At 42.3% G+C, this 9,560-nt stretch overlaps 1 long non-coding RNA gene across 1 annotated transcript in view; it reads right to left on the minus strand.

The window, feature by feature from the left end:
- LOC307042581 overlaps positions 1 to 2,090 on the minus strand; it is a 29,311-nt gene extending 27,221 nt beyond the window's left edge. Inside the window, exons 1-2 of the long non-coding RNA XR_013809169.1 lie at positions 2,016 to 2,090; positions 1,231 to 1,295 (exon numbers count right to left, since the gene is read on the minus strand). This is a non-coding gene — a long non-coding RNA (uncharacterized lncRNA). The remainder of the gene's footprint in view (positions 1 to 1,230; positions 1,296 to 2,015) is intronic.
- Between the last annotated feature and the right edge of the window lie 7,470 nt (positions 2,091 to 9,560).

Here is a 9,560-nt window from a genome sequence, read left to right on the forward strand (position 1 = left end):
TTTTATGAGGACATCTGTGAAAAGATAAACTCCCACCAGTGTTGGGTAAGTTACTTCCAAAATGTAATAAAGTACATATGACTTATTATGAAGGTATATATGGTGCAAAATGCGAGAGCGTGTAAAACCTGATGTGAGCACTTTCAGAAAAAAATCTGAGCTTGTGTGCATACATTTACACTTGTATAAAATATCCACGTAACTGTGAACCAAATGTACACTTGTATAAAATATCCACGTAACTGTGAACCAAATTTGAAGTCACAGAAGAAAAAAAAAAGTTTTGTGGCTTGTAGAAAAAAAATGAACTTAGTGATGACATGTTCACTTGCAGAAAAATACATATTTTTTAAATATATTTTCCATTACAACTGCAACTTGGTTATTACAACCTCTCAAATCAGTCATTACAACTTGACGAATCTGGTCTGTGGCAGTATAAATCGACGAATCTGCGGTCTTGACTTTTGCTACACTTCTTGCGATAAATGTGTCGCAAAAGTAATTTTCACCTGTAGATGTGGGAGACTGTGGGGCTAACGGTTCGTGTCGCTAGTTGCTACCAGTCTGCTGACATGGCGCTTCAATCAACGGTAAGTTTTGCCCATTACTTGCCCAGTATTACTTTGAATATTATTATTGTGATTGCGGATTAAATCCGCTTTGAAGACCACCGTTTTATATTGTGCAGTTTAGCGGCAAAATAACGTCAGTTAACCAGCTAACGCTAGCTTTGTTGAGTTTATGCTAGCTAAACAAGTAGTGGTTGTAGTATAATTCATATATTATAGCCTACTGCTTTGGCACTAACGGTTGATAACCGTTTATGAAAATAAAACCAATTGCACTGTACTGAAATAATGACAAGTTTTATAATTGTCTTGGGCTCCTGCTGTGTTTTTAAAGCCTTTGTAAATTATCCATACTATTTTCTATTTAGAACGAAGACTTCAGAATCTTAAAATCCCTTAACGTTTGTATGCAATTGTGCTAAATTCAACTCTGGAATCAAGCAATGACATGACGCTTGCATGACATTAGTTATTTATATTTTGCCATCACTTAATTACACGTTTAATACATTTAAGTCACGTTTAATACATTTAAGTCAAGCTAAGGTACATATGATGGTAGCTAGTTAGTGCTCTTACCTGTGAGGCCTCCTCCAAACAGCATAATAACCAGACTGTATCATTAAAACTAAGTACCAGTTCTAGATCCTTAACTCACTTGCTGTGAGGAGTCCAGTTCTGTCTCTCACTCTTTGGTCCAGCCTGTCTGCATCACCTGGACACCTTAAAAAAAACAGATATATATGTAAAGAACCATGTGTACAAACAATATAACTGATTCTCTTCTGTTGAACATGTTGGACTGTGTATTGTCCGAGTCAGGGTCCTTTTTATTTTACTGTAACTTTGGAAGTTGCGTTACCAATGCTTACTGTTTATTTGATATCAATTTGGTAATACAATTAATAAAAACAACAAGGTTTGGGTTTGTTCTTCAGATATGACTGACGTAAACGAGTAAGCTCAATAATGAACTCCAGCTCAACCAACCATATTGTAATATCAAAGTAATTATCTTGAAATATGACATTAATAATTGTAATATACACACATCTTATTGTGAGGTTGATTTCACATACACTTCTTCGACGTTAGATAAATAGAAAATAGCATGGATAAAGGCTTTAAAAACACAGCAGGAGCCCAAGACAATTATAAAACTTGTCATTATTTCAGTACAATACAATTTATTTTATTTTCATAGACAGTTATCAACCGTTAGTGCCAAAGCAGTAGGCTATAATATATTAATTACTGCTGTAGACTGAAACCACTACTTGTTTAGCTAGCATAAACTCAACAAAGCTAGCGTTAGCTGGTTAACTGAACATTTTTTGCCGCTAAACTGCACGATATAAAACGGTGGTCTTCAAAGCGGATTTAATCCTCAATCACAATAATAATATTCAAAGTAATACTGGGCAAGTAATGGGCAAAACTTACCGTTTATTGACGCGCCATGTCAGCAGACTGGTAGCGACACGAACCGTTAGCCCCGCAGTCTCCACCAGTCACCCGAGCCTCGTCGTTCTGATAGCTCTGCCCCTTGGCTCCAACCCCCCTCCCTCCTCCCCCCCCACATCTACAGGTGAAAATTACTTTTGCGACACATTTATCGCAAGAAGTGTCGCAAAAGTCAAGACCGCAGATTCGTCTATTTATACTGCCACATAGCAGATTTGTCAAGTTGTAATGACCAAGTTGCAGTTGTAATGGAAAATATATTTAAAAAAGATGTATTTTTCTGCAAGTGAACATGTCATCACTAAGTTAATTTTTTTCTACAAGCTACAACTATTTTTTTTTCTTCTGTGACTTCAAATTTGGTTCACAGTTACGCAGTGCTCGAATTGGAATAAAAAAGGTGCCAGTACTCTAAATCAGCAACAAGTATTTCGCACAAAGTCATAGTATATCCTATAATGCTGGTGGGTTTGTCTCTTTACTGTATATTTTAGAAAGGCTCACTGTACTTAAACAAAATGACTCAGGGTGCATCTGAGATTAGAGGGGGTGCAGTGGTAAAGTGCTATTTTTATAAGTGGGGAGTGGACCTGACACCCTCTAGTCTAGGGGGGTCCGGGGGCATGCTCCCCCGGGAAAAAATGTTTTTTAAATATTGAAGTTAGATGCATCAATCTGGTGCACTTTGAGAGCAAAATGAAGAGATATATGGATACCTCTCAACATCCATAATGAAACAACTGTAAACAGATTTACTTTTTCTTTATGGATAAAAAAGAAAGTAAAGCTTGACTCCTACTGGCTGGTTAAATGACTCCTCGTCCATGAAGCCACTACCAGTTTTTTGTGCCATTTTGCTGGATTTATTTGTCAATAGCGTTGCTGCACAAAGTGATAGCCCTCCAGTTTAAATCTACTACCCAAAAAGAAACATATGGAGATGGGTTACTATTTAAAAAAAAATGCAAATCTATTTGGGAACAGTGGGGCCGGGCCTCAAATCCTATAGGGGGGTCCGGGGGCATGCTCCCCCGGTAAGATTTTTTTTTAAATGTTGGACTTAAATGCATCAATTTGGTGCATTTTGAGGGGGAAATAAAGAGACTACACCCATATGAAACAAAAATGTATACATTTAAATAATCATAAAATCATAAGTACATGGCCATAACCAATAACATACAATATCCAATATGAAAAAACATTGAAACTTGTTTATTTATTTGTTTTTGGTTCATTTATAGTTGTGAGTGTGTCTGGGCTCCTGAATCGGCCTCTCCCGTCTCCCTCCTCTCCCCCCTGCTCCTCTTTGAGGCAACAACAAAGACTAGTTTTAGCTCTCAACAAGTTTATCTTACCTTTTTTCACCTAGTTAACATTTTGTTTGTATTATTCATGCATATTTTACTAATCACTACCCCCTCAAATGGAAATATGTGTTTACATGAATGGTGACCGAACCGTTTGAGACCCACTGAGATAACTTAAACTAAGTTAACTATCTAAAGACTCAGAGAGTAATTTACCTCACCAGAGCTGTAGTTAGCAGCCTCTCAGTCTGACTGCAAAGGACTCTCCCTCCACCTTGTTGTTGAAAAAGCTCCTTATATCCGTTAGCGCAGCTAGCTAGCACCAGATGCTAACAACAATACACGTAACTAGGGTGGCCATTTCCATAACACCAAAAAGGAGGACACTTTGGGATTATCTTTTAGTTTTTATCCTGGCTTCACTGAATCCTTCACACTCAAAACACAATAAGACTCTAGTGTACTAACCACAAGTTGAATGTCTATTTACGATACTTTTGCCCTTTCCTGGCTGCTTCCAAGAGTTTTTTGTTTGTATGGAGTCTCTGGTACATGTCTGTGCACTCAAATGTGAAGTTGACACAAATTTGCAGCTCTGCCTTGACACTGTCCACATCCAGACGATTTCTCTCATTTCTCCATGCTGAGGTCATCATTGAGAACACACGTTCTGTATGTGCATTGCTACATGGGATGGAGAAGATGTAGGCGCTGATCTTCCTCAGATTCACAAGTGGGACTTCTGCTTTGGAAAACAGTTTCAGATACCGCTCCTCACTGTGGCATCCTTCCATTTCTGAAGAGCTGAGAATAGCTTCCACCATGCCATATTCCTCATAGAGTCCATCCATGTCAATGTCTTTCAGGCTGCAGGCTTGGACTGCATCACTGTATTCTCCATAGGACACAGCAGTTGTGAGGCCAAGCTTTGACACTTTACTATGAAAGCTGTTCTCAGAGAAGTCATACCTTTCACTCACGTATTTCTTGGCTCTTTCATAGAAAACAAGAAAATCAGCCTCACATTTCTTAGCCAGATCAGGGGTTAGCTGCTTGAGTTTGTTGTTCACAGCAAAGCCAAAAAATGTGTCCTTTAACCTTCTCTCAAGTTTCCCTTTCAGTTCAGTCATTACCTTAAACACAGAGGTTATGCTGAATGATTTGGCCTCGAGTGCTTCAATGCAGTCTGAAAACACTTTCAGAATGTGACTGAGGAAGAGAAAATACATCTCAGATACTTCGTTGCCATCCTCTCCAAAGCATTTCCACAAAATCTTGGAGCATTCCTCCTCACCTAGACTCTGAAAGTAGCTGGTCAGGGGTCTCCAACACTTCAGGATTCTGTCAATAGATGGCAGCAGAGACAACCATCGCGTGACAACGTGCCGCAGCAGATTGCATTCCTCCACTTCCACAAACTCGCAGAATTCCTTCAACTGCGCCGTTCTGCTAGCTGAGATGCTAAAATGGCTATACACCTTAAGCACAACATTTTCAATGTCAATATCCAAGTTGCTTGCTGCATATCTTGTTGCATTGTGCAGAATATGGGCTAAACAGTTTGCAGCGAGCACGTCTTTTTGAGCCTGTTTCAGTTTCTGATAAACACTGTTGTGTTTTCCATAGTTAACGCTGGCGTTGTCTGCTGCATATGCTGACATTTTTTTCACATCTAGTCCAGACATCTCCAGTTTAGATAGCAGCTGATTTGTTATAGCTTCCGACTTTTCGTTGCTATCACTGTAAAAATCCAACAGTGCATGTTGCACGCCCTCCTCAAAGTGAAAATATCTCAGTACAATGGGGAAACACTTGATCGTACCTTTGTTTGATGCATCACTTGCCACTGAATAATGCAGTTCATTTTTCTTTTATGTAATCCACATGCGTCTGGACAGAGTAGGGTGCTAGGATATTTTCGCACAAAGCTTTGGCTTTTGTTTTTCCACAGGTCATCCCTTTTGCTATTGATGAGTCGTTGTAGATTGTGCGATCAACTTTTATTCCACAGTCTACACTCCTGTATGACTGGTGATGCTTGACGGCATGATAAACTTTGCAAAGTTCTGCTGCGGAGATTTTGTCATCTTGAGGCGATGAAGCTTCACGGAAAAACGATAAAAGTGAAGAGGCACCTGCGCTTTGATCGTTGCTTTTGTGCTTATCTGTGTTAGCATGTCTGTCGACAGCACCTTTTCCTTTGCTACTTACGTCCACATCGCAACGACACAACGTGCAAAAAGCATGGAAGTCGTCCTTTCGGCTTTTTGTGAGGAATCCATGCTCTTTCGACCATTCAGGATTAAATTAAGTCTTTCGTTTCGGCATTTCTGCGGTTTAACCTACCGCTAACTAGGCGGAGTTGGCTCATGAGCTAGTCTGCTAGCGCTAACGTCACTCTGTGCCACAGTGCCATGCCGTGAACGTGACGTCAAGAAGCACATGGCTAATTGTTTACGTTTATTAACCAATGAAATACAAGATATTTATTTGACATCACATTCAGCCAATAATTTGTAAGACCACAAGTCTTACAGGGATATATACTTACACATAACTTATTTTTTGTATTTCTTTGTATAATTGTCTATTTTTTTTTTATACCCTAAAAGTATAAAATGGGGATCACCTCAAAAGGAGGACAAATGAGCGTCCGGCTCAAGGCTGCGCCGGCAGACGGACACAGACATTGAAAACCGGACTGTCCGACCTAAAACCGGACGGATGGCCACCCTACACGTAACCGGTGCGCGCGCTTTCTCGCTCGCTCGCGCCACACATACACCAACACACACCCTCCCGAGCTTGAATGACACACAGAGGCCAATCGAGGGCATTAGTATGATCTGTATGAAAGTGGCAATGTAGGAAGGCCACGTCATGTAGACAGCCAGTCACCCTCTGTGAGGCAGAGTCAGACCCTCATTTGCGCTGCGTTGCGTTTACAATATATACGTATATTGCCGACGGCTGAGTACCGGCAATTTACTGACTACCGGCACCTTGCCGGTACTCAGTAAGAAGTGCCGGTACCACATGGGTAAAAATCAGAAGTGCCGGTACTGCGTACCGGTGAGTACCGGCCCAATTCAAGCACTGCAGTTACGTGGATATTTTATACAAGTGTACATTTGGTTCACAGTTACGTGGATATTTTATACAAGTGTAAATGTATGCAAACAAACTCAATTTCTTTTCTGCAAGTGCTCACATCAGGTTTTACATGCTTTCGCATTTTGCACCATATCTACCTTCATAATTATTACTGTCTTTTTTAAGTAATAAGTTACATTACAATATTACTGTCTCTGAAATGAGTTACACTACTTTTATATTACTTTTGAGTTACTTTCACCAAAATAACTGCAAAATAATGGCTAGGTATTTTAAATTCTAAAATGTAATGTAGTTTAGTGCAGCAAATGTGCAGGCCCTTAAAGAGCCTGTGACACGAGTTTCCCCCATCATCCAAACCCATCAATTTGAGTAAATATTGTCCCCTTGAAAACCGTTACTGAACTGATTTTGGATATTTGTACTTTGATAACCATTAATCTGCCCTTCAATGTTGACAATTTTCTAGATCTTCTCGGGGATTCTTCAAGTCCCGCCAAATTATGTGTGACGTCATTGCGGGCACAGCGCTCCAGCTGCACCGTTCAGGATCCCAGCATCTGCATGTAAACGCACGATGGGGCACACAGCAGCAAGCTCAGACAGCGGTGACAGTTTAATTTTGAACGTGTCTGAGAGCTCATATGAGGCTGAAGGATCGGTTTATTTTGTATCTGTTAGAAGTTTAGGAATTAGGTGCGTCAATATGTGTGATCATACGGTCAGTAAGCACAATCCTAGCATCCTGTTTAAGACCATCAACAACATTGTTAGTTCTCCTCTCCCCCCCATCCCTGTTTTCTCAAATGAGGATTGTAATGACTTTCTCTTGTTCTTTGTAAACAAGGTTGCGGATGTGAGAGCCAGCATTTCCCCCTCCCTCTCCCCCCTCCCCACCTGCCCAGCCAGGCATTCAACTTTGAACTGTTTTGCCCCTATTTCCCTTCAAGATCTCATTGACATAGTTAATTCCATGAAACGCTCTTCCAGTCCACTAGATGTCATCCCCACCTCCATCCTGAAAGAAGCAATCAACTCTGTTGGCCCCGGTTTGGTTTCCATCATTAACTTTTCTCTTGAATCTGGCTCTGTCCCTTCATATTTTAAGCAGGCGGTTGTCGAGCCCCTCCTTAAGAAACCTAACCTGGACCCCTCTCTCCCAAAAAACTATAGACCTATTTCTAAGCTGCCTTTCACCTCCAAAGTGCTTGAAAAGGTTGTTGCGAACCAGCTCAACGCTTTTCTGGCCAACACTAACACCCTAGATAAATTTCAATCTGGTTTCCGCACGAAGCATTCCACTGAGACTGCACTCCTCTGGGTCTCTAACGACATCCTGATGGCTGCAGACTCGGGTGAATGCGCTGTGCTGATCATGTTAGACCTCAGCGCAGCATTTGATACTGTGGACCACAGCATCATGCTGGATAGGCTTAGAGAGTGGGTGGGCATTTCAGGGAGAGCCCTAGATTGGTTTTCCTCACATCTCGGAGGAAGGTCATTCTCAGTGGCCGTTGGTCCGTTCACTTCTGACCCTGCTCCCCTACCCTGTGGGGTACCACAGGGTTCCATCTTGGCCCCGCTCCTCTGGGCCTTATATTTGCTCCCCCTTGGCTCTATCATCAGCAGCTTTAAGGGTGTGTCCTACCACTGCTACGCTGATGATATCCAGCTATATGTGTCCTTCACTCCGCAAAACATGCAGAAAATTAACATCCTACTGGACTGTCTAGCTGCCATTGAGGGCTGGATGGGGAGAAATTTCCTCCAGCTAAATGCGGCGAAGACAGAGGTACTTATAATTGCCTCAGACTCCCTAGCAGCCAAGGTAAAAAACCTAATGGGGCCCCTCACCACCAACGTTCACCCCCACATCAGAAATCTTGGGGTGTTCTTCGACCAGGCTATGAACATGGACAAACATGTTTCCTCACTGACCCGCAACTGTTTTTTCCACATCCGCAACATCGCTAAACTCAGGTCCATTGTGTCTCATGCAGAGCTTGAAATGGCTGTCCACGCATTCATATCATCCCGGTTAGACTACTGTAATTCACTTTTCACCTGTCTCAGCAAAGCCTCTGTTCACCGTCTGCAGCTGGTTCAAAACGCTGCCGCCCGCTTAATCACCAGGTCTAAAAAATCCTGCCATATCACCCCCATTCTAGCCTCCCTGCACTGGCTACCAGTTCATTTCAGGATCCAGTACAAGATCCTGATTATCTCATACAAAGCTCTAAACGGCCAAGCCCCAGCCTACATCAGCGAGCTCATTCCACCACACCAAAACACTCGTTCGCTGAGGTCCTCTGACCAGGGGCTTCTGGCAGTGCCCAGGACCCGACTAAAGACCAGGGGGGACCGGGCGTTTGGGGCGGCCGCCCCTAGACTCTGGAACGCACTTACCCCGGTCCTGAGATCGGCTCCCTCCCTCAACCTGTTCAAGGGACACCTAAAGACGCACTTATTTAAGCAGGCGTTTGAGCAGTCTTAGGCCGTTCATCACGTCACTGTCCTGTCACTGTCGATCACTGGTCCTCTTGCACTTGGTTTCATGTTTGTATATTGTTTTTAAGTTTTTATTCTATTTTCCTGTCATGTTATGCTTTGTTATTATTATGCCTTAGTGCCATATTGGCCTAATTGTTTTGACTGCTATATTTTGTACAGCACTCTGTGCATTCGTGCTGGGAGGGGTGCTTTAGAAATACACTTTTACTTACTTACTTACTTAGAGGTGGACTGGGACTAAAAATCAGCCCGGGACTCTCGACCGGCCCACTTCGGTACCACTAGTAAATTGTCAACGGGGGGATTGGGGGATGTGCTAGTGACTTATCCGACCGGCCCACTTCGGTACCGGCCCATCGGGATTTGTCCCGATGGCCAGTCCGCCACTGCACCCAGCCCAGCCCACGTAAACTGTCAACGGGGGGAGCCTCGCTGTGGGGAAACGGTGTACCTAGTGTCCCAATCGGAGTGGGAATAATAATAATAATAATAATCCTTGCATTTTATCCATTCATTTCCCCAACATTGTGGTAAAAAAAAACACACGTTTAATCCATGTCGGTGTACTACTACAACCGGTGGTGTAGTG

This window comes from Notothenia rossii, assembly GCF_949606895.1.
Source record: "Notothenia rossii genome assembly, chromosome: 6".
Taxonomy (NCBI): Eukaryota; Metazoa; Chordata; class Actinopteri; order Perciformes; family Nototheniidae; genus Notothenia; species Notothenia rossii.